At 38.0% G+C, this 26,693-nt stretch overlaps 1 protein-coding gene across 5 annotated transcripts in view; it reads left to right on the forward strand.

Annotated features, from left to right (window-relative positions):
* JMJD1C (jumonji domain containing 1C) overlaps nucleotides 1-26,693 on the forward strand; it is a 363,296-nt gene that overhangs the window by 243,402 nt on the left and 93,201 nt on the right. For 3 of the 5 annotated variants that reach the window (XM_025395497.1, XM_025395494.1, XM_025395495.1), the window contains exons 1-2: nucleotides 15,892-16,469; nucleotides 20,370-20,483. The gene's annotated coding sequence lies outside the window, so the exon portion shown is untranslated. Of the gene's footprint in view, nucleotides 1-15,891; nucleotides 16,470-20,369; nucleotides 20,484-26,693 lie in introns of those variants that run through there. The other 2 variants (XM_025395496.1, XM_025395493.1) reach the window with 1 other exon arrangement.

Genomic DNA, 26,693 nt, shown 5'->3' on the forward strand with positions numbered 1-26,693 from the left:
TCCGTGTGTGTGCGCACGCGCACGTGTGTGTGAGAGAGTGTGTGTGTGGGTGTGTGTGACTTCCCTGCAAGGGAATGACATCTTGTGCAGGATTGGTTCTGGCCTTGAATGATGAGTTTCTTGGATAAGCTCTGGCCACTCACAACTCTGAACTGTAATAATTGGGTAAATAATTAACTTGTTTTTATTCATCTTTCTTAAAGGTATGTATAGCTCACATTTATTACAATGTTAAATATTGAATGTGTTTGAGTGCTGCTTATTTCGAAGTTTAATGATGTTTTTGTCACCAGAAATATGCTATGGGAACTTAACTCTTGTTTATATCAGCCTATGGTAAAATTGATTTCATTATATGTTATTCCCAAGAACCTATGGACGAAGTTAATGAAGGATTGGTGTTTCTGTAGATGCGGTGGTCGAGGGTTATCCTTTGAGAACCACTGGTTCTAGGCCTTGGTTAACACCACTCTCAGCCTTCAGCATCAAGCTCTTTGAGGATTCTTCACGAATGAATGACAGTAATAAACATAATGAAGCATAACAAAGCTCAGTCTAATTCACCACTGTAAGAGAAGGATAAAGGAAACTCCAGGCCAGGTGTGGGTGGCTCATGCCTGTAATCCCAGCGCTTTGGTAGGCTGAGGTGAATGACTCACTTGAGGTCAGGAGTTCAAGACCAGCCTGCTCAACATGGTGAAACCCCGTCTCTACTGAAAATACAAAAAATTAGCCAGGCGTGTTGGCGTGCGCCTGTAATCCCAGTTACTCAGGAGGCTGAGGCACGAGAATAGCTTAAACCTAGGAGGCAGAGGTTGCAGTGAGCCAAGATTGCGCCACTGCACTCCAACCTGAGTGACAGGGCGAGACTCCGTTCCCCCACCCCAGGAAAAAAGAAAATTATCTTTTTCCTAGCAAAGAAAAGTACACAGACATTTTGATTTGACTCTGTTGACAAACCTAGTTCATGAACAGTTGCTTCTCTGTGTAGCATTTTGCTTTTCTTCTTGTCAGAGTAGAAAAATGCATATTTCCATGACCAATTTAAATGGTTTTATTTTGTTTTTTTACACTGAATTATGTAACTTTTTAAGTATACCCACATTCTCCAAGGCCAAGTAGAATACAGCACAGTTAAAACAAAGTATTGTTAACCTAAATGTGGCAGGAAGAATGATTCTGAGAATTCCTGAAGTAAATAAGAATGGTTCTGTTAAAAAGCTCAGAAAGGCCGGGTGCAGTGGCTCATGCCTGTAATCCCAGCACTTTGGGAGTCCAAGGTGGGTGGATCACCAGAGGTGAGGAGTCAAGACCAGCCTGACCAACATGGTGAAACCCCGTCTCTACTGAAAATACAAAAATTAGCTGGGTGTGGTGGTGGGCGCCTGTAATCCCAGCTACTTGGGAGGCTGAGGCAGGAAAATTGTTTCAACCCGGGAGGCAGAGGTCGCAGTGAGCCGAGATCGTGCCATTGCACTCCAGCCTGGGTGACAGGGCAAGACTCCGTCTCAAAAAAACAAACAAAAAAACTCAGAAAGCAGGTGGTCAGGTTGCTAATACAGGAAAGCTTTCAGATCCCCAAAGAAAAAGCAGTTGTTACCAAAGCTATAAAACACTGCTAAATCCACAGGAGTCCTACAAAGAAGTTTATTTGCTCAGACTGCTTATAGGCTATCTGAAACTTTGTAGGAAACTGCAACTCTGGAAGAAATTTTTATTATTTATGAAGAATCTAATTATGAAATTTTCCTGTCTCTACAGGGATGAACTTGTGAGGCTTTTGGGCATCATTAGTGGGCCTTAACTCTTTTCTTTCTCAGTTAGATCTGGGACTCTTGTCTCATTCCTTTACAGGGATAGGTCTTCAGTGAAACTGACCTGAATTAAGAAAACATAGAGGGCTGGTCACGGTGCCTCATACCTGTAATCCCAGCAACTTTGGGAGGCCCAGGCGGACGGATCAAGAAGTCAGGAGACCGAGACCATCTTGGCTGATAGAGTAAAACCCCGTCTCTACTAAAAGTACAAAGAATCAGTCGGGCATGGTGGCACTTGCCTGTAGTTCCATCTACTCAGGAGGCTGAGGCAGGAGAATTGCTTGAACCCAGGAGGCGGAGGTTGCAGTGAACTGAGATCATGCCACTGCACTCCAGCCTGGGTGATAGAGCAAGACTCCATCTCAAAAAAAGAAAAAAAAAAAGTGTACCAGGCGCAGTGGCTCATGCCTGTAATCTCAGCACTTTGGGAGGCCGAGGCGGGCGGATCACGAGGCCAAGAGATCAAGACCATCCTGGCTAACAAGGTGGAACCCTGTCTCTACTAAAAATACAAAAAATTAGCTTGACATGGTGGCGGGCACCTGTAGTCCCAGCTTCCCAGGAGGCTGAGGCAGAAGAATGGCGTGAACCCAGGAGACGGAGCTTGCAGTGAGCCAAGATCGCACCACCGCACTCCAGCCTGGGCAACAGAGCGAGACATCCTCTCAAAAAAAAAATAAATAAATAAAAGACAAAAAAGAAAACCTAGAGTTTTAGTGGGGAAGGTCTTTTAAAGAAGTGTTATCGAAATTTTATTAATAGTTATTGACCTGAGAGGAGATTAGTATATTTGTTTTCCTTGTACATTTTAAAAATATAACTTTGTTATCCCTTAACATGCTAGTAGGGGAAGAAAATTTAAATGAATAATAATTTGTAATTGAAAGAAAACACTTCAGTGCCAATCTTTAATTGTGTGATAAAGGCCTTTCAATATAGTCTTTCTGTGTTGCATGTCAGTACTTTGATATTTCACTCCTGTCAAAATATTGGCATAAATTACCAATACTTAAAGAAATATGGTAGAAACTTGAATTATTTTATTACTTTACTATATTTTGAATCTAAATACTACTTAGCACAGGTGATCATTGTCACCTAAATGTGTTAATCTTTTAAATATGCAAAAATAGCTGCTGCATCATATTATATACTTAATGGAAATTGTGACTCTCATTTGTCCATTGAAAAATTCAGCTTCCAGATTGTTACTGACATCATCAGTTTTAACAAACAAGGAGGTAATGGAGAAATAATTGTAGAGCCTTGGTGACTTATATTGCACAAGAAACAGATGTTTGCCAGATGGAAATGAACAAAACCAGTGCAAAAAAGATGTCTTATTCAAGTTTCTAAGAGTACAAACAATGAAATGATTAGGAAAAATTGGAAGATACATATTATTAGCTTTTGACCGAAAAAGGTCAGGAAATCAGTCATATGCAAACGTAATGTCATATGTCCTACTCCCTGAGGAGGGTGTGCTTAACAGGACTCAAGACTGAAAACATTTTATTTTAGCTTAACCTCAGTTTCTCCTGTGATTTTTATGAGTATTAACATTTTAACACAAGCATTGCTTTTATGGTTGGGTTGATTTAATAGTATAATATTTATTATTCCCACAAAATTATATTTAATTTTTATCCTCAAGAGGTAAAGGATCGGCTGGGTGTAGTGGCTCACACCTGTAATCCCAGCACTTTGGAAGGCCGAGGCGGTGGATCATGAGGTCAGGAGATCAAGACTATCTTGGCTAACACAGTGAAACCTCGTTTCTACTATAAAAATACAAAAAATTAACCAAGTGTGGTGGCACACATCTGTTGTCCATGCTACTCTGGAGGCTGAGGCAGGATAACCGCTTGAACCCGGGAGGCGGAGGTTGCAGTGAGCCAAGATCACACCTCTACACTCCAGCCTGGGCAACAGAGCAAGACTCCCGTCTCAAAAAAAAAAAAAAAAAAAAAAAAGGGCCAGGCGCGGTGGCTCACACCTGTAATCCTAGCACTTTGGGAGGCCAAGGCGGGTGGATCACAAGGTCAGGAGTTCGAGACCAGCCTGGCCAACATGGTGAAACCTCATCTCTACTAAAAAAAAAAGAAAAAGAAAAAGAAAAATTAGCTGGGCATGGTGGCATGCGCCCGTAATCCCAGCTACTAGGGAAAATTGCCTGAACCTGGGAAGTGGAGGTTGCAGTGAGCCGAGATTGCGCCACTGCACTTCAGCCTGGGCAACAGAGTGAGACTCCATCTCAGAAAAAAAAAAAAAAAAAGAAGCTGGATGTGGTGGCTCACGCCTGTAATCCCAGCACTTTGGGAGGCTGAGGCAGGTGGATCACGAGGTCAGGAGATCTAAACCATCCTTTCTAACACGGTGAAACCCCATCTCTACTAAAAATACAAAAAATTAGCTGGGCAAGGTGGCGGTTGCCTGTACTCACAGCTACTTGGGAGGCTGAGGCAGGAGAATGGCGTAAACTCAGGAGTCAGAGCTTACGGTGAGCCGAGATCGTGCCACTGCACTCCAGCCTGGGTGACACAGCGAGACTCCGTCTCAAAAAAAAAAAAGAAAAAGGTAAAGGATCTGGGGATCCCATGCCACACAACCATCTTGTGTAGTTTTACTTCTGTCAAGTGGTACGGCCTACTTGATTTACTTAATCAAGTTTAAAATGGGAGATGTCACTTTTTACCTTTAATTCTGCCGGTTCGTGTGAATAATACAGGAAACATTCAGGAGTACTTACTTTATGCTTTTTTATATATACACAAGTGGGCCAGATGCGGTGGCTCACGCCTGTAATCCCGACACTTTGGGAGGCCAAGGCAGGTGGATCACGAGGTCAGGAGTTCAAGATCAGCCTGACCAAGATGGTGAAACCCTGTCTCTACTAAAAATACAAAACAAAATTAGCCGGGCATGGTGGTGGGTGTCTGTAATCCCAGCACTTGGGAGGCCAAGGTGGGTGGATCACAAGGTCCGGAGTTCAAGATCAGCCTGGCCAAGATGGTGAAACTGGTTTCTACTAAAAATACAAAACAAAATTAGCCAGGCATGGTGGTGGGCACCTGTAATCCCAGCTACTCGGGAGGCCGAGGCAGAGAATTGCTTAATCTCAGGAAGCGGAGGATGCAGTGAGCCAAGATCACGCCACTGCACTCTAGCCTGGGTGACAGAGGGAAACGCAGTCTCAAAAAAAAAAAAAAAATATATATATATATGTATGTATGTATGTATATATACACACACCACACATACATACATACACACACACACAAGTGGTAGCAGTGTTTATGAAGAGTTTGATTTATCACATTTATCTATACTTTGCTCTTAAACATTGTTAAATAGATTGAACAAGATAATATTAAAATCTTAGAATTGAAAAGAATCTTTAATATTTTATAAACCACCCCCAGCCAGAGGCAGAAATGTATTCCTTATAGTGACGACTTGACAAATTTTCATTCAGAATCTTTTTTTTTTTGAAACAGAGTTTAACTCCCGTTGCCCAGGCTGGAGTACAGTGGTGCCGTCTCGGCTGACTGCAACCTCCGCTTCCCAGGTTCAAGCTATTCTCCCGCCTCAGCCTCCCGAGTAGCTGGGACTACAGGTGCGTGCCACCATGCCCAGCTAATATTTTTGTGTTTTTAGTAGAGACCGGGTTTCACCATGTTGGCCAGGATGGTCTCGATCTCTTGACGTTGTGATCCGTCCACCTCAGTCTCCCAAAGTGCTGAGATTACAGGCGTGAGCAACCGTGCGTGGCCTACACTAACTTTTAAAATAATCATACATACTTATTATGTGTCCCTCTTCTCTTCCAGGCAAAACATTCACCATTCCTTCAAATGATCTTACTATTTTGTAATTTTTTTTAATTGATATGGAGTGTCGCTCTGTCACCCAGGTTTGAGTGCGGTGGCATGATCTCGGCTCACTGTAATCTCTGCCTCCCAGGTTCAAGTGATTCTCCTGTCTCAGCCTCCTGAGTAGCTGGGACTACAGGTGTGTGCCACCACACTTCAGGTAATTTTTGTATTTTTTTTAGAGATGGGGTTTCACCATGTTGGCCAGGCTGGTCTTGAACTCCTGACCTCAGGTGATCACCCGCCTCAGCCTCCCAAAGTGCTGGGAAAACAGGCGTGAGCCACTGTGCCCAGCCTATTCAAGTTTTGATTCCTCCCAGTACCATTTAAAAATATATATGTAGTATGTATTGGTTTAGTGTCTTCAAATCCTTCAGGATTCTTTCACATAAATTAATTAATTAATTTAGAGACAGGGTCTTGCTTTGTCATATAGACTGTAGTACAGTGGCACAAACACAGCTCACTGCAGTCTTAACTTCCTGGGCTCAAGTGCTCCTCCTTTGTAGCTGGGACTATAGCCACATGCCACCATGCCCAGCTAATTAAAAAAATTTTTTTTGTTGTAGAGATGGTCTCACTATGGTGCCCAGACTGGTCTCAAAGCAATCCTCCCACCTTTGCCTCCCTCCCAAAGTGCTGGGATTGTAGTGTGAGCCCCTGGACCCTGGCCTCTTTCACATGCATTTCAAGGAAGCTGGTGCTTCTATACATTCTACTTGAGTAGTTTGAGGTTTTAAACCTAAATGTAGGTAAACTTTTTCCTTATTAAAATTTAAGGTTAATTCTTGTTTCAGCTTTTTAAAAAATTTTTTCTATTTCAATGGATAGAAATCCAGATTTTCCTGATGATTTTAAAATCTAGATCTTGATTGTTTTTTTCGTAAGACATATTTTTAAATCACTATATCATTTGTTTTGGGACAGAATTTTTGCTCTTTTGCCCAGGCTGGAGTGCAGTGGCACCGTCTCAGCTCACTGCAGCCTCCCCCTTGCAGGTTCAAGCGATTCTCCTGCCTCAGCTTCCTGAGTAGCTGGGATTACAGGTGCTCGCCACCACACCTGGAGAATTTTTTGTATTTTTAGTAGAGACAAGGTTTCACCATGTTGGCCAGGCTAGTCTCAAACTCTTGACCTGAGGTGATCCACCTGTCTCAGCCTCCAAAGTGTTGGGATTACAGGCATGAGCTACCGTGCCCAGCCAGCCATTCTGTCATTTGTTAATTTGAAAATATAGATAGCTTTCAAGCGATAATGAGTGTATAAGACCAGAAATGAATGAATAAGGTTAATAACAGTGCTGTTTTCTTTTTTTTGAGATGGAGTTTTGCTCTTATGGTCCAGGCTGGAGTACAATGGCACAGTATCAGCTGACCACAACCTCTGCCTCCTGAGTTAAAGCAATTCTCCTGCCTCAGCCTCCCAAGTAGCTGGGATTACAGGCATGTGTCGCCATGCCTGGCTAATTTTGTATTTTTAGTAGAGACAGGGTTTCTCCGTGTTGGTCAGGCTGGTCTTGAACTCCCGACCTCGGCCTCCCAAAGGTGCTGGGCTTACACACTCGGCAACAGTACTGTTAATCAGTACACATTTTTTGTTTGTTTGTTTGCTTTTTTTTTTTTTTTTTTCTGTCACCCAGGCCAGAGTGCAGTGGCATAATCTCAGCTCACTGCAGCCTTTGCCTCCTGGTTTCAAGCAATTCTCCTGCCTCGGCCTCCCAGGTAGCTGGGATTACAGGCATGTGCCACCACGCCCGGCTACTTTTTTTATTATTATTATTCTGTCTTAATTGTTGTATTTTTAGTAGAGACAGAGTTTTACCATGTTGGTCAGGCTGGTCTCAAACTCCCAACCTCTAGTGATCTGCCTTCCTCAACTTCCCAAAGTGCTGGGATTACAGCTGTGAGCCACTGTGCCTGGCCTATTAATCAGTACTCTTTAACCCACTGCAGATATGTAATTATCATCCAGCCTGTATTTCATTGACTTACCTATTGTAGGTTGTCTTGATAAAAGTTTTAAGTCAAGTTCCTTAAATCTTAGTTTCAAATCTTATTAATCTAATAACTTTTGTTTTTATTAAAATGCAGACTGGGTGCAGTGGCTAATGCCTGTAATCCCAGCACTTTGGGAGGCCGAGGTGGGCAGATAACCTGAGGTAGTTGGAGACCAGCGTGACCAACATGGCGAAACTCCGTCTCTACTAAAAATACAAAAGTTAGCCAGGCGTGGTGGTGCGCACCTGTAATCCTAGCTACTTGGGAGGCTGAGGCATGAAAATAGTTTGAACCCAAGAGGCGGAGGTTGCAGTGAGCCAAGATCACATGATTGTACTCCAGCATGGGAGACAGAACAAGACTCTGTCTCAAAATATTTAAAAAGCATATAAAATAAAATGAAATGCAGATTACTCTCAATGAATATATTTTGCTCTTACTTGGTCAATTTGTATTTAAAAAATTTTCATTATACTAATTATCCATTTTTGGCTCAAGATACCCCACCCAAAATATTCTAGTAAGAAACCAGAATTTGCCATCCCCAAAATATCTTTTTTTGCCATGTTTTGAGCTAGCTATTCTGAGAATCTGCAGACACAGGAGTAATTCTGAAAAGCTGCCCTTTTGTAAAAGAAATTTACCCATCTATAAAGAAAATCTGCTTTAGTAAAAAGTTATCTGTATCAGGAAAAGGGCTGCTCCAGACAGCTGTTATTCCCTGAGAGACTTCAGTCTGCATAACAAGACTATCTTTATTCATCATATATTTTCTCCGCTCACTCTATTTTGTATAACTTGCATAGACACCAACCCTTAAAAGCCCCAAGCTTCTATTCCTTCTGTAGCTTCAGATGCTGTATAAGCTTCAATCATCTGACTTCAGTGAGTCTCATATTTTGTGGGACTACTGTTATTACATATGTAATTAAAATTGGTTTCGTGGCCGGGTGCCGTGGCTCAAGCCTGTAATCCCAGCACTTTGGGAGTTTGAGGAGGGTGGATCACCTGAGGTCAGGAGGAGACCAGCCTGGCCAATATGGCAAAACCCTGTCCCTACTAAAAATACAAAGATTAGCCGGGATGTAGTGACGGTGGGCGCCTGTAATCCCCACACCTCCCTCAGCCTCCTGAGTATCTGGGATCACAGGCACCTGAGACCATGCCCAGCTAATTTTTGTATTTTTAGAAGAGACAGGGTTTCACCATGTTGGCCAGGCTGGTCTTAAACTCCTGACCTCAAGTCATCCACCGGCCTCGGCCTCCCAAAGTGCTGGGATTACAGGCATGAGCCACAGTGTCCAGCCTCAACTGCCTATCTCTAATGTCTTGGCAATGTCATGATTTTTACAAAGACTGCCAGTTAATGGCTCTGAGCTTATCTCTACCACATTTTAGTATTCTAACATATAATTTAATCTATGATTTTAGTTATTTAAAGCATGAAGATGTTCATAGTGTTGTTTATAATACAAAATTGAAAGCAGTTTAAGCATTCAGCCTTAAGAGAATGAATAATAAAACTAATGCTTTAATAAACTCGTGCTTATTTATTAAGTAGTTACTTAAAATGATGGCAATGTAAGAACATGAGATTATTAAATAAAATGAGCAACTTAAAATTTGCGTGTATCCTGAATGTTGATAACTAATATGGTTGTGACGGAAAAAGGGACTGAAAGTGCGTTTAAATAGTTAACTGGCTGGGTTCACTAAGGATAAGAATATGGGATCTTCTTCATGCATTTGTTTTACAAATTTTCTCAAATATAATTATGTTACTTGTTAAGAAAACTCTATTTTTGGAAACAAAAAGGATCCTGTACATATCATTTAATCTTTATTTTTTTAATCTCTAGTTTATATTTTCCATAGTAAAATCACTTTTTCTTGAGAGAAATAAAAGTAATTAATTAAGCTTTCCTTTTCTTCCAAATATTAGTGTTTTATCATCTTGCCCAATGTTCTTTTTCTGAACATAGCTTTAAAAACCCTTTATGTTGAATTGATTTCCTTCTAATCCTGCTTATTTCTCCTTTGTGAAAGGTGACATATATCAGTAAAGCAAATTAACAATGTATAGAGTTATGTCATACTTCTTTTCCTTTGTACTTTATGACTTTGCCGTTTCTTCTAGACAGGCTTCATTTTTCTCCATTAGCGTTCAGAGTTTAAAGTTTAATTCAGCAGATGGCAAAACACTTTGCTCTCTGCCACCCCTGCGAACCAGCATGAAAATAAATACAGTGCTTTCACACCATCTTACGATGTAAAAACCATTCAGCTGTGAATTAGGAAATCCAAGTTCTGGTCCTAGCACTTCTATAAACAAGATTTTTGACAAGCAAAGTCACTTAAGCTCTGAGTGTCCATTTTTTTATCTGTAAAAATGAGAGTATTTCTAACATTAAAGTAATAGGACTAAAAATTTTGTATTTCCTTTTTAAAAATACCTATATTTTTAGAGACAGAGTCTTGCTGTGTTGCCCAGGCTGGTCTCCTACTCCCTGAACTCAAGCCATCCTCTCAGCTCACCTTCTAAGTAGCTGGGATTCCAGGGGCATGCCACTATGTCTGCTTGTATGATTGCTGCTTGATTTGTATGATTACTGTATTAATTTCTGTTTTCTTATAAAAGGCTGAATACTCTGCTGGGGTAAGAATTTTGTGGTCTTTTCCTCACTATTGCATACCCTGGGCCAAAGTATGGTGCCTTGCACATAGAAGCCATTTTATACCTATTGATAGAATGAATGTGCTACAATGTTTGCTGGAGAAAGGAGAGTTAAAAAAGTCTTAAGGTCCATATCTACTAGAAATCCTTGTAAAACTCATAGACTATTGAAGGTTTGAAACTGTGATACACAAGTTTGGCATTACATAGAAGATCTGCATGGAGTTATTAATGTTAAAAACTTTATTTTTTTTTTTTTTGAGACAGAGGCTCGCTCTGTCACCCAGACTGGAGTGCAGTGGCACAGTCTCAGCTCCCTGCAACCTCTGGCTCCTGGGCTGAAGCGATCCTCCCACCTCAGCCTCCTGAGTAGCTGGGACCACAGATGTGTGCCACCACACCTGGCCATTTATTCTTTGTAGAGACAAGGTTTCACCATGTTGCCCAGGCTGATCTTGAACTCATGTGCTCAAGTGATCCACCTGCCTCCGCCTCCCAGAGTGCTGGGATTATAGGTGTGAACCACTGCGTATGACCTAATGTTAAAAAGTTGATCCTTTGGACATTACAGTGATGTAGGAGTCACATTTTTATGTATTTTCATAGATTTTACAATATGCCGTATTGAAAAATAATGAATTACAGTCAGCTTTCTTGTAAGTCCAGTCAAGTTGAATTCCTGTTACTACTGTTGTTCATCTTTTTTTCCTACCCATATGTCTTAAAAAATATTTATACTGCTAGATAATTGAACTTGCAAGAGTTTTTGCTTTTTAGTTTGTGAGTCTGTTTAATTTTTTAAAATCCAGTGGTTTAGGCTTCCACATGTGTAAAGATGAGAGATGTATTCTTTTCATGGCCCAAGATAAATGGAACCAAAATCCTTGTTTATTTTAACTCTTAAAATTGTACATATAAGATTCTCACATTATTGGAAGGAATAGATTTTCTTTGGATAGGCAGACAGTGTTGCCTTCCTTTAGCCTCTGTTTACTTTCTGACCTCTGTTGATTTATTCAACTTGTAACCTAGAAACCAACTAAAAAGGAAGGAAGTTAGAGATGTGTATTTCTGGGCAGTAACTGGAGTAGTTTCCTCTTCCCCTAGCCTGGTTTAGCAGCGAAAAAAGGCCTTTTACTCCCCTCCCCACCTCCCAACAAAAAGAAAGAAAAATTAATGTTAACTTTTCACCTTTTTACCTCAGTCCAGTGAAGAAGGTATAAGCCTTAAGAACAACCAGTTTAAAGGACTAAAATGTGTGAAGGGTGGGATCTACTATTCCTAAGGAGTTGTAATAACAGGAGTACATTAAGGAGACTTGATGTAAAACCTAGCAATTTATGCTTGATACCAAGTGGGTTCTCTCTGTCATTACTTCATTATTTTTGTTTGTGTTAAAAATTTACGAATATACCAGACCAATTAATACCAGACCAGTCACATTAATATATTTATATTAGCCAGATGTGGTGGCACATACTTGTAGTCCCAGCTGCTCAGGAGACTGAGGCAGGAGGATGCCTTGAGCCCAGGAGTTTGAGGCTGCAGTGAGCTGATAGCTTCACTGCACTCTGGCCTGGACAACAGAGTGAGACCCAATCTCTAAATATATATATGTCAAGCCCGTTTTAAATATTTAAAAGGCATTGATTGTTACCAACTAGTTGTAACTCTGCATCCTTTGCATCAAGAATTGATTCTATAGTATTTATAGTAGTGGAGAAGCTAGTCTTATTTTAATACAACCATGATGTAGTGTGAAATATTTTTTTAAAATGAATGGCTTCTCAGTATTGTTAATTACATTAACTTTACTAAAAATTAGTACATTTGTGTTACTAAGATTGTATGACTTAGGCAGTTGTGTGGTTTAGCTAAGCCTACTTCTGTGTGCTTTATGATTCTGTAAGGGATTGAAGCACTTGAGAAGCAAAAACAGCTGTTTTTAAGTCTATATCATATACAATGTAGACAAACTTGAGTTTATGCAAGACTATGAGATAAATCCTGTGAAAGTTTCTAATGTACAATAAATTGGGGAAATGTATTAAACTTAAAATTTGATAGTTTATAATATTAAGCTGTATTAAACATTTGCTTTTTTTGGTAACATATTGTGAGTTCTTTTACTTACATAGATTCTTTTTGTCTCAGTGATTGATTATGAATGAATTATTAGGATGGTTATATGTGATTTAATATCCACTTGACAACATTATTCAAAACACTTCGTTCTAAAGTTACCTTGGCTGGGAGTGGTGGCTCACGCCTGTAATCCTAGCACTTGGGGAGGCCGAGGTGGGCAGATCACCTGAGGTCAGGAGTTTGAGACCAGCCTGGTCAACATGGTGAAACCCTGTCTGTACTAAAAATACAAAATTAGCTGGGCCTAGTGGCGTGCACCTGTAATCCCAGCTACTTGGGAGGCTGAGGCAGGAGAATTGCTTGAACTCGGGAGGCAGAGGTTGCAGTGAGCTGAGATGGTACCATTGCACTACAGCCTGCGCAGAAAAGAGCGAAGCTCCATCACAGAAAAATAAAGTTACCTTTTTGTACCATGCATATTCTACACAATATGTTCTATAAAATAAAGCCATATTTTACTCACAGTCCTGCTAATCATTGCCCATCTCTTCTCATTCTTTTTATAAGCGCAAGTTCATCATATACTAAATTAAAAATACCTTTTCAGTAGCTTTTCTTTTTTTTGGACACAGAGTCTCGCTCTGTCACCCAGGCCGGAGTGCAGTAGTATGATCTTGGCTCATTGCAGCCTCCGTCTTCCAGATTCAAACAATTCTCCTGCCTCAGCCTCCAGAGTATCTAAGACTACAGGCACGCCACCATGCCCTGGCTAATTTTTGTATTTTTAGTAGAAACGGCGTTTGCCATGATGGCCAGGCCGGTCTCAAACTCTTGACCTCAAGTGATCCACCCGCCACTGATCCTGGCTTCTTTTCAGTAGCTAACCTGCTAATTTCTGTGAAATGAAAGTGATACTTCTGGAATAGATATAAAGGGGTTATATATGTGTTATTTTTAAAAAGTCAGTATGAATACAAAATTAGCCAAGTGTGGTGCATGCATGTAATCCCAGCTACATGGCAGGCTGAGGCAGGAGAATCGCTTGAACCCGGGAGGCAGTGAGCTGAGATTGCACCATTGCACTCCAGCCTAGGCAACAAGAGCGAAACTCTATCTCAAAAAACATTTTTTTTTAATTAGTATGAATTTTTAGATTTACTGAAATTGAGGTTTCTCCATGGGGATAAATTTATAATGAAAGATTATTTACATCCAGGCATGGTGGCTCATGCCTGTAATCCCAGCACTTTGGGAGGCTGAGACGGGTGGATCACTTGAGGCCAGGAATCTGAAACCAGCCTGGCCAACATGGTGACACCCCTGTCTCTACTGAAAATACAGAAATTAGCCGGGCATGGTGGCGTGCACCTGTAGTCCCAGCTACTCTGGAAGCTGAGGCAGGAGAATTGCTTGAATCCCCACGGAGGCAGAGGTTGCAGTGAGCCGAGATCACGCCACTGCACTCCAGCCTGGGCAACAGTGAGACTCTGTCTCAAAACAAAACAAAACAAAAAAGACTATTTACATACATCTTAAAATAGATTAAATATTTTCTTGCACCTACACCTACAAGTGTATTTTTAAAGTTTCAGTGCATGTTACTATATATAATTCCTCTGTTTCATCATTAATTTCTACAATAAAACTGAAACCATTTCAATTAAATTGTAATATAGAAGTGTGGTTGACTAAGTATATGGCCAGCTTTCCTGCTGTAAGTCAGAAACTTGCAAATTTTCACTGGATGCTCTAAAGGTTAAAATTTAATTATACCGACAAATTAATAGACATAACCTGATGTTTTACATAGAGCCACAAATTTATATTCCATTCCATCTCTGCTCCTTGATTTGTTGAGTAGCCAGAGTCAGTCTCATATCATCACATAAGTCTCCACTATGAAACGAGAAATTACTATAAGGCCTGGCAGGATGACTCATGCCTGAAATCCCAGCACTTTAGAAAACTGAGGTGGGTGGATCGCTTAAGTTCAGGAGTTCCAGACCATCCTGGGCAACATGGTGAAACCCTGTCTCTATAAAAAATACCAAGAGTTAGCTAGGCATGGTTATGCCCACGTGTAGTCCTATCTACACGGCAGGCTGAGGTGGGAGGATCGCTTGAGCCCAGAAGCCAGAGTTTGCAGTGAGCCAAGATCGTGCCACTGTACCGTAGCCTGGGCAACAGAGCAAAATCCTGTCTCAAAAAAAAAAAAGAGAGACTGGACACAGTGGCTCACACCTGTAATCCCAGTACTTTGGGAGGCCAAGGCGGGTGGATCGCCTGAGGTCAGGAGTATTTGAGACCAGCCTGGCCAACATGGTGAAACCCTGTCTCTACTAAAAATACAAAAATTAACAGCATGGTAGCACACCCCTGTAAAGCCAGCTACTTGGGAGGCTGAAGGAGGACAATCGCTTGAACCCAGGAGGCGGAGATTGCAGTGAGTTGAGATCACACCACTGCGCTTCACCTGGGTAACAGAGCAAGACTACATCCTCCAAAAAATAGAGAACTTACTATTAGAGCATCCTTGTCTAGTAGAAATAAAATGTGAGCTACTGGTGTGATTTTAAATTAAGTCTTTACATCAAAATTTTAACATAGGTAAATTAATTTTACAGTATTTTATTTAACCCAATATATCAAAATATTAACGTATCAAAATAAAACTATTCATGAGATACATCTTAATTCTTTTTTATGGTCAATGTGTATTTTATACATACAGCACACATCTCAATTCAGATTAACTACATTTCAGGTGCTCAGTTGCCACATATGGTTAGTAACTACCATATTGGACAACATCGGACAGCGGAACTCTAGAATTTAGATAGATGTTAAGAGACTATATTATATAACACATCTGAGAAGTACATTTTATGCTTTCAAATTGTAAGTATCTTAGAACTATCTAGGTTAAATTGTTTTTTGTAATGAGTGAAAATGGTTGAATATTTTCAAATCTACAGAATACTACCAGTTTTTTTTTAGTAAAATGCCTATGAGATTATTGAGGTTTTTGCCTAAAAATATTTTAAATTGATTTATTTTGAAGTTTTTAATATTTTTAAGGCAAAATGGTTATACTAATAAATAAATCGTGCCCAAAAACGTACAAAGTGTATTTGATTTTTTATTTTTGCCAACTTGAGAGATAGTCACATGTTATTTCTTTTCTGCACTTTCTCACCTTGGTAAATCTGGAAAGCAAAAACTTAGTATTTGCATTTGCCTTATGAAGGAGACAGTAAACTTGAGCTTTCAGTCTCGCCACTAGTCTGTCTTTGTCTGTTGTTAAAATTATGAGCCAGTCTCTATGGCCGCAGCCAAATGAGTAATCACCAGTAATGTGACTCGTGCTGGAAGTGACTCCATCAGCACCTGTGACGGGGGATTAGTTACAGTTTACAGAGCACCGCCTCTTCCCTTCTCTCAGTGTGCCCTAAGCCAAGTACTCGTTCTCATTTGGGTGTCTGCACTGTTGGAAGCTACTGCACTGTGTTTCCACGCAGACAGAGTACAGTGGGAAAGGCTTTCTCCAGCTGATGGATGGCTGTTCTCTTTATTTGGAGTATCTTACTGGTTATGTAAGCGACCTCGAGAGAAATTATCCTGACCCAGATCGGAGGATGCAGTAGTGCTTCAGCTGCAGGATTTCTTAGTCGTTAACACCACAGTGCTGATGACAAAGAGCGAGTTGTAATCCTCATCACTGCCGGGGCTCAGCCAGAGCAGACAGAAAATCGTCATTTGCTCGTCGGAGACTTGTTAGGTTACAGCTCCTGCTTCGTTCTGTGGTCTTGGCTTTTCTTCCTATACAATGACGCCGCTGCAAGTGAGCTCAGAAATGCTTGGTTTGAGAGCCATTTGCCTGTGATTTTGAAGACTAAAGAAGTATTTACACTAGATAAATACTCTTCCAGAACAAAATGGAAATTTCAGCAAATACTTATTGACCTTTAAAGCCTTGCTGTGGATTTCTGAGATTTAAAAATACTTTAAAATTCTCAAGAACAAAGTACGGTTTGTATTTTTCTGCTTCCTTTTTCTTTTGTCTTAATTTACATTTGGTTTTTCTTCTCAGCCTGAGAAATTAAGGTCACTGCCTTTTGTAAAAGATCTGGCCTCAATGTTTTTAGTCTTAAGAATTTTTAACTTCATTTGTTTAAAAAGGTTTATTGTGTTTGTAGTAATTTAATAACTGTAAATGTTAATTTAAAAACTAGAGTTTAATTGTTTAAAGTATGGCAGAAGTGCTTCAAATTAGGGTTTTCAGACTAGTGTTTCAAGAGAAGTGAGGGTATTTGTTTTGTGAGGTTTTTTTTTTTTTTTTTTTTGGTTATTCCCTTCCCCACCCCCAACTTGTTTTCTAACAGTATCGTGTTTTTCAATAGACCTGCTTGGGTGGGAATTTGGACTTTGTTCTTTCAAGTCACTCCAGTCTTTTTTTTTTTTTTTTTTTTGGTAGACTAAATCTTAACTTCTAAAATGTTGCTTAGGTTGTTTTCTGCTTTAGTATTTACCTTTGGTGAGATTTATATTAGTATTTTTGCAGTTAATAAGCTTTTTTTTTTTTTAAACTTGGAATTGTTAACTGTTAACCAGAGATTGTTAGAAACTAAGACTGCAGACATAAGCTCCTTGAATTTCCTGTTAAATGTGAAATGGTGAGCTTTAACATCGTTTGTTTGAGCAGCTGAGTTGTGTTTAAGAGCTGTAGCTGATTTATTTTAAAAATGTTTTTCGGGGAGGGCTCATCTGTTCGCCTCTTCCTCATGTGAATGGAATGTGGTGCAGCATGGAGCCCCAAACAGGATACAGTTGTTCTAAGCATTCTTCCTATAGTTTGGTAGGCCCTACTAGAAACGCAGGCCCTCAACTGTATTTATTTTGGCCATAGACTATTTTTAAAGTGTGTTTAACACTGATAAATGACCTTAAAAAACATTCTCACTCCATTAATAAAATTGAGAAAGCATTTTGTTTCAACTGAACATTTAGTGTTAGTAATTTTCATTTTGGGTTTCAAAGGCTTTTTAGGGCATTTGAGTAATAGTCTTTTGTGATTAGGGCCATATTCTACTGTGACTTTCATCAGATGTTAGCTCATTGCTTCCCTTTAGGCTGTGGAAGTTACTCATAGAATCATATATCTTTAGAGTGTTGAATTAGTTATGCATGAGTTCTAGTTTCTTTACATTCCAGTGCACCTAGACCCATGAACTATTTACTACAAATTCATCATGCCAGCTGTAGGACCCATTTGTTTTTATTTAAATATGTTTATTATTATTTTTAAACTTAAAATGTTCCTTTGAAACATACTAGACTAATACACAAATTAACAATAGTTACATGGTGGATTTGCCAGTTAAAAACACCAGGGTGTATTTTAATATCACTTCATATGTTGTTTGCGTTTCATTTTTCCTTAAAGTAGAGCAGTCACACATATTCACTGTTGCTCATTTAATAAATATTGAAACATTTCTTTAACAAATACTATAAAAGTATTTATCAGCACTTTTTATTTGCTATTTAAGAAGCATGATATACTTTGGACTTCCATTTGTAAATGATTATAAGTACTCATGTCCTTATAAGAGTATTCAAATTTGATCATTGTCAGCTAGTTTTCTTACATTTCTGGTAGCCAAATTTTACTTGGCTTTCAATGAGATATCTTAAAATGTGAGATTTTTTTTTAGCTTAGAAATCTTTTTTTCTAATTAACTTAGAATAATTTAAATCATAGGTCGGCTTGTTGAAATTTACCCTTAGAACTCTGACCTACCTTGAAAAGGAGAGCGCTCTTCAGAAGAATGTTTTTCATATTATAAAATGATTAGGTCTCATAGGAAATGCAAGCCACCTGTATTATTTGCGTAAGAAAGAGGCACTCCAGAAGGAGAACTTTACTTCTTTTTCAAATCCTACTTAATTGAATTGTATCTTTAGCCACTTAGATAATACCTTTTGTGGACCTTTTTGTTAACCTTCATGGGTTGACCTGACATGGTACTGTTTGAAAAGAAATAGATCATTTGATAATGTTCAAGGATTAAAAGTCCTTTTGAGAAGATGCCAGTGTTTTCTAGTTTACTTAAAAACTAAACTGACAGCGATATAATATGAAAAAACATTTTTTACAGTAGGGATCAGCCAAATATCCCTGTTTATGTTACATATTTCATGTCAATTGGTCACATAGTGGTGGACACTTTTAAAGCCTAAATGAATGCTCTTGAATTTCTTACAAACTTTTTGTCACTTGTTAAGTAAAATAATAAATAGGATTTTATGAAATTGGAAAGTGTTAAATGATAACAGTAGAAGGAAATAGCTAAATAATGTGAGGATTTTCTATTTTGAAAATGTGATTTCTCACCCAAATAAAAATAATTTTGATAAATAATACAGCGCTTAAAAGGTTAGCCCAGGATATGAGAGAGAGGGTGTTACTGTGATTAGATTTTCTAATCTTAAATATTGAAAATAAGTGAAAATGTAAGATAATTTTTTCCTGTTTTTTAATTAAGAAAATATTATTTGTAACTTCATGATGTAGATAGTGTAGAAATAAGACTTGCTTAAATTTAATATTACATTTTTAACTTTGAAACATTGTTACAGATTGCAGTGAGTCAACCTGAAATTCCTCTTAGGAATTTCTTAAATACAGAAATTAACTCCTTAAAAGCCACTCCAAACCAAACATCTTGAAGTTTTTCCCTGGAGTGTGTTTATTGTTACTAACAAGATGTTATATATTTTTAAAGACAATAAGAGAAAGGGGAAACACAATGATTTTGAAACGCCTGGGAATTTGTACTGTCTATGCCAAAAGCTTTGTTTTATGTGGAAATATTAACACAAATTACCCTGTAGCTAGAAAGATTTCTGCATGTGATATAGGTAACTTAGAAACTGAGTTGGTTATTAATTCCGTTTTCGGAACTGTTTTCCAATTATTTAAAAGAAAATTTTATAGTAAAGCCACTGTGTTTTTTAAATGGTGGAATTTTGTTTTCATTTTCAAGTTTTTAGAACAGCACCATGAATATAAGACACTTGTATTTTATTTAATCTTCATCTACTTTGAAAGTTAGTGTGATAGTCATAAAGAAATTTATACATTGTATCCCTGTTTCCTTCCTCTTCCTCCCCTGGCTCTGTCCCTGTTACCCCCACCCAAGATATGAGTTAAATCCCGTATATTAAAGGTATCTTCTTAAAGGAATCAAATGACCTTGGATTGACTTTTTTAAACAATAGGTAGTGGAGATTTGGACTTGACTGCAAAGTAGGGTTTTGTGTAGCACTTCTTACCAACTCTTTCTTTACTCCCTTCCTCCATGCTGCTCTCACCAAAGCTGTGGGACTTTTATTTGTGCTTGGTGCAGGGGCGGGGGTGGGAGTGCAAGGGGTGGAGTTAAAAGACCAGATACTTCCTGATCATTTAAAATCCTGCTTAATGTAAATGAGCTAGACAAAAAGTGTACATTGAAATAATAACTACTCTCTTTAATAAGAAACAATACAGTTAAACAACAAAAAAAGGCAGGGGTAAATATGTTCTCCAACCTAGTTTACTGCTTCAAAAGCAATTTCTCTTTTTAAGCAGACATTTTTACACACATGCGTATTTTATTACATCCCTTTTTAAAAGGTGAACAGTTGGGACTTAGTATACTCAAATATGTCCATATCACATGTAGATCTAGTTTGTTCCTTTTAAATAAACACAAATACCTTATGGTATAGATAAAAGCATTAGTTTATAATATGAAAATTAATATTAATTGTCATCCTAAGACTCTGTAGTGATGACATTGATACATTGTATTGATGTGTGTTCCTTCATATTTTCAGGATACTACCCAGAAAATTATCATTAGAAATTCTTTTTTCTTGGCAGACTTTCAAACCTCTGGTTGAAAGAAGTATACCCAGTTCAGTCACTGCAGTAGAATTCCTTGTAGATAAGCAACTGGATTTTTTAACTGAAGATAGTGCCTTTCAGCCGTACCAGGTAAGAAATTTTAGATTACTTTTTAAAATTTAACAGTTAAACTTTATTGATATGCAGATATTCTTTAAACAATATTATTTAAATATCATTTCATCTAACTTCTAGTTGTGCGGAAAAACCCAGTGAATGCAGTCAGTCGATTTTGCTTATAGGATAAACGATTTATTTATTCAATTAACAATATATACTGAGCATCTAATATGAGCCAGGCAGTGTTCTGTTGCAAGGAATACAGAAGTAAGCAAAATAAAAGTATGTGACATTCTAAATAATAGTCATTATTAGAAAGTAATTGGTTAAATATTAGTATAAATTGTCTTCAACTCTAAAGGTTAAGAATTGGGTAAATTAATGTAATTAAATGAGATTAGTGTTTATGTATACCTATCAGTTTAGCATAATAGTTCATTTTTTTTTAAAGGGGAAATTTTTTTAGAATGTCAGTAATTGAATGATTTTCTTTATAAATTTTAGTTCATTACTGCAATTTAAATACAAACACATTTAATTAGGGAAACATTGTCCAGTTGACTATTAGATTTTAATTATGTGAAGAAACTCATCAAAAGTATTAAGGTAAATATTTTTTAAGATTGTTGAAATTGCCAGTTAATTTTTTCAGGTATAAGTAAAACAGAAGGGTTTGTGTGTGTGTGTGTGTGTGTGTGTGTGTGTGTGTGTATATATATATATATTTTTTTTTTCGAGATGGAGTCTCACAACCCAGGCTGCAGTGCAGTGGCACATTCTTAGTTCACTGCAACCTCTACCTCCTGGGTTCAAGCAATTCTCCTGCCTCAGCTTCCAGAGCAGCTGGGATGACAGGCGCACACCATCACGCCCAGATAATTTTTGTATTTTTAATAGAGACAAGGTTTCACAATGTTGCCCAGACTGGTCTCGAACTCCTGACCTCAAGTGATCTGCCCGCCTCGGCCTCCCAAAGTACTGAGATTACAGGTGTGAGCCACCACACCTGGCCTTCATTTGTTTATTTAGATTTTAGGTTGAATTAAATGTATATATTATAAGTTTCTTTTTACTCAGATGTTTTAAAATACTACAGTAATTGCATAGAAAGGATGAGTGAACCGGTTTAAATTTTTTCTAATGAAGTAAAAAGTTAATACTATTGTATTTCAGACTTGTTACTGTTTTTCAAAAATAAAATGTAGAGCTATTATTTCCATGGAGCGAACAAGAGCTTGTGTTAATGAGGGGTGATTTGTTGTGCATGGAGTTGTAATACTTAGGGAATTAGAATAGTTCTATTAGGTCTACGAAAATGAGATGATAGTTCATTTAGTGTAAACATTATTTCATGTCTTGAAGTCTATATAGATATGCTCTTGTCTTTCCATTTGATTTTTCTTATTTCTTTAAAGGACCTAGTTTTTTTTTGTATTGTTAGCTTTTGTTCTTTGTTTATAATATTTGCTTCATAGCAAATCACAGTTTAATAGTGGAGGTGTTGGAGCTTTTCCCTGGGGTTTTATTTTGTTAAGTGTGAATACCATTTAGTTTACTACAGACCTTATCATTTCATTTCCCCCAGTCAGTTAGAGGCAGTTAGAGTAGGTGAATCTAGGTGAAATCAAAGGAACCTTCCAAGTCTTAATGTTTTAATTCTGTGGTTGTATTATTAGCACTTTTGGAACCAAGTCTCAGCTTGGATTTGGTTTAGAGAAGTGAAATTGTTATGTAGAAATTACTTTTAAAAATAAACTCTTGCCAGGTGGCCTAAAACTCGACATGTTTTTGAAAATTATAATGATTGAAAGAATATGCTAGGGGGAGGGTGGGGGGGGGTACCCTAACTTTTTTTAAAACAGTTTCAGAGGCATAAGAGCTAAAGTCTTACGTGGTTTGGTGAATTGTATGATTGTCTCTGTTAGTAAGCTATTTAATCTGCTCTGCTAGTATATATACTAAGTCACCCTCTGGCCTAGAAGGATGCCGTATCTTCCAGAAGTGAAGTGATTGACTTGACATTTTAACCATTGTGTTTCTGAAAAACGTGAATTCTGAGTTCGAAGAAATCGGAAGGAATTACCATGAGAGCATTTGATTTAAGATCTAGCATACCTTGGTTTTAGAATTTCTTACGAATTTTAGACTAAGTGTTGGTTTATAGGAGAACTTTTCTATGTATATTTTTTATAGTTAGGGTTTTTTAATAAGATCAGGTTATAAATATAAAAATATTTTCTCCCATGTGTAAATGATAGACATTTCTCTTATTTTGAATGAAAATTTACTACAGATACCTAAGATAGTTAAATTTATTTATTTAAATAAATCTTGTGAAATACAGAAACATTCTAGAAAGAAGAAAAAAATTAGAGTTTGTGTAATTAGAGTGGCGGTATTACCAGATTGATTATTTTATAACCAGTTGTCCAAGCAGTACATTAAATTCCTTAGCTTCTTAAAATGGCAGCTGTTACTGGCATAAATTTTGTAAATAGTGCCTTGACCTATCTCAACCTTAGGGTAACCCTCTGTTAGTCAAAGGGAGTTTGGGTACACTTGAATAAGCTTTTTAATTGAGCTTATTTCTTTCTCACTTTTTAAAATTTCATGAGGCAATTTCTTTTGAATATGGATGCTAATTATCCTTTATAAACTTTTTAAGTAGATGGGGGAAAATTCTCTTTGGAAATGGCCTTTGTGTATATTGTTTTTTAGTCTAGAGTAGTAGGTACATGTAAGTTTTTAAACTTTCCACAAATGATGCTTTGTTGTGAATCTAATTAAATGTTTTCAGTGGGAATTCCCAATCTACCACCTTTCTCCTTCATTTCTCAGCATTTTATTCTGTAGTAGTATGTTTTTCTTTAGTTTCCTTTACAAGTTGCACAGCCTTATTCTTCGTTAAATCAAAATGATAAACTGAGGTAGTGGTTAGGAAACAGGTGAGTCAGGATTAATACAAATCCTTTCACTTTTAAGTCATTGGTTTGAATCCTACTCTTTTCTCTGAATGATTTGAATGTATTGAATATCAGATAGCGAGTATTAAGTTAGTTAACCTGGTCAGCCTTTTTTTTTTTTTTTTTTTGGAGACAGGGTTTCACTCTGTCACTCAGGCTGGAGTGTTGTGGTGCAATCTCAGCTCACCACAACATCCGCCTCCTGGTTTCAAGAGATTCTTCCTGCCTCAACCTCCTGAATAACTGGGATTACAGGTGTGCACCACCACCCCCGGCTAATTTTTGTATTTTCAGTAGAGACGGGGTTTTGCCGTGTTGACCAGGCTGGTCTTGAACTCCTGACCTCAGGTGATCCACCCCACCTCGGCCTCCAAAAATACTGGGAATATGGTTGTGAGCCACTGCGCCCGGCACTGGTCAGCTTTTTAGGTGACATTTAGTTGGCTATTTCAGGATGCAATCATTACAGTTTTTAGTATTTTGGAAAGAAACATGACTAAAAGGAGAAATTGAACCAACATTTTCAGACAGTGTAATGGATATATATTAATTAGGCCACTGAAGCAACATACCCTGACATTGTTAAGTGTCTTTCTCCTTCCCTGTGCACACAGATAAGATTCTACTTCCTCCTTTTAGGTTTCCTGATCATGCCTGGCTACACTTAACTTTCTTTGAAGTAGAGGGGGAAGGGAAAAGGGAGAGGAAGTAGTGGGGAAATCTGCAGATTCTACTGTGTCTTTTAGCTGGCTGGGGAGAAGGAACAGAAAATAAATTATTGCTTCTTAAAGATACTTTTAATAGTTATTTGTGAGTCCGGACATGGTGGCTCACGCCTATAATCCCAGCACTTTGAGAAGCCGAGGTGGGTGGATCACGAGGTTGGGAGTTCGAGACCACCCTGGCCAACATGGTGAAATCCCGTCTCTACTAAAAATACAAAAAAAAAAAAAGATTAACCGGGCGTGGTGGCAGGTGCCTGTAATCCCAGCTACTTGGAAGGCTGAGGCAGGAGAATCACTTGAACCTGGGAGGCAGAGGTTGCAGTGAGCTGATATTGCACCACGGCACTCTAGCCTGGGCAACAGCGAGACTACATCTAAAAAAAAAAAAAAAGGTTTTTGTTGTTGTTACTATAATTGCTGTGGTATTTTTCCTTTACTTTGGAGCATGATTATAGAAGTTCAAAAAAACTTTCCATTAAATTTCCGTAACAGTTTTGGTCACATTCACTTAAAAATTATGATAATGAAATGGAATATTTAACTTTTAGCATGATTTTGAAATCATTTTATCATGGATTTTGGCTACTGGCCATGCACACACCTACAGTTTTCAGGTTGGGGTTGCTTCATAGAGGATGTGGAAGAGACTATTTCTTACCTGAAATTTGTACATATTCATTCCAACTAACCTGGCTTGGTCTAGCTTGTTAGTCCAGTATTTTTAGGCATCACAATCCTCTTTGCTTTTAAATGTAATAAAGAAATAAAACAAAGGTCACTAGTTAAAACCATTAGAGATTTGATGCAGAATGTGCTTGTTCAAAATTACACCCCATGTTTATCTTACAGTATATTAAAATTCATTGTAGTAATGTTTTCCCTAAAATAAGGTAGAATCATAAATCCTAGACCTGAAGGAATGATTCCATTAGAAGCTCTGTATCCCATCTACTCGGGAGGCTAAGGCAAGAGAATCACTTGAACCCAGGAGGCGGAGGTTGCAGTGAGCTGAGATCACACCATTGCGCTACAGCCTGGGCAGTAAGAGCAAAACTCTGTCTCAAAAAAAAAAGAGTTCTGTATCATAATGAGCTGATAAAGTTTAGAGATAAGACTATTAATACTACTGTTCTCTCATTGTAGAGTATAGACATTGAACTACAGTACTTTACTAAATACTAAATACAGTACTGTTGTGCTGTGAAGTGCTGGTTGAAGGGAATGGGTAAAACAAACCTGAGTATTTTCTTAGTACCTAGACTAAAGATTGCTTAAAGACTTAACGAGAGAAGAGTCATACATTGTCTAGTGAATGTGTCTGGACTGTGCCACATTGTTTATCTATTTCTGTAGTCTTTCAATGATAAAGCAGTTTTTCCAGTTTGAGTCCATTTTAACCGATAATTCTTTCATCATTGATCATATAAATTTATTTGGCTGTGGTTTTAAGGTAATTGTTGCTCAGCACATCTGTTTTACTAAAAATAGCTCGAACAGTTGCCTAGGATAAGTTAGCAGTAGTTTAGGAAGTAGAGTGTACCAGAGACATGTATTTTTTTTCCTCCTAAATTTGTGTTATTGTCCTATGGCATTTGGAATTGCTTCACAACCAGGGTGAAATAATGCAAGCAAGGTGAAATTTTAGCCATTAGTCAGCCAAGGTGAACAGTTTAATCCGTTGTTTGGTTATTACTAGGCAAATGTTATACTTCTTTGAATTAAATATTTGACATAAGTGGTCCACTGACAAAGTTTGAAATCTTGTTGATAGAGATTTGTTTATAAGCAGATTTATTTCTCAGGGTAATATGATATTGCTAATAGTTTACAGAAAAAAGTAAACAGAACTTCCTGTTACAGTTGCTTTGTATGGTGGAGAAGGGACTTGCTTTTTCAAACTTTACCTTCACTTCAGCTTATAGTACAGACACATCACTTTAGATTGTTTTAAAACTGTAACATTTCTATAGTGTGAATGGAAATTTGACCTGGTACAGCATTTATTAGTATACTTACATAATTATTTTTGTCCTACAGTTCCTTTCAGATTTGTTATTTTCCTGGTATCATGTCACTGCTCTAGCATTACTTTTTACCAGTTTCATGGCTTCCTGCTAGTTGCTTAATGCTTTTTAAAAGTTGATAAAAGTATTGTGAGTAATGATCTTTATTTTATTTTCAAGGAGTTTTTCATCTATGATAAGAAATGACATAAAAAATGATTTCCTTGAAGTAGACTGAATTTAAGGAGCCTGAAGTAAAAACTTCAGAAATACAAAGATAGGAGAAGTCAATAGAGACTGAAGTGGTTAAAGAAGTCTCGTGAAAGAGATAAAACTTAATGGGCTTCACTTGAATGGAGATGGAAGTGAAAGGATGAGGACTGAATGGAGATGGAAGTGAAAGGATGAGGTGGTGGGATGGTTGGTGGTGGCAGTGGTAATGGTAATCCAGACATTTGCCAGGAGGAACAGCATAATGAATGATGAGGAGGCATTTTAGGGGACAGGAGAATGTCAGCCTAGCTAAAGAAGAGAGTTTATGAATAGAAT

The sequence above is a fragment of the Theropithecus gelada genome, chromosome 9 (assembly GCF_003255815.1).
Source record: "Theropithecus gelada isolate Dixy chromosome 9, Tgel_1.0, whole genome shotgun sequence".
NCBI classification, from domain to species: domain Eukaryota; kingdom Metazoa; phylum Chordata; class Mammalia; order Primates; family Cercopithecidae; genus Theropithecus; species Theropithecus gelada.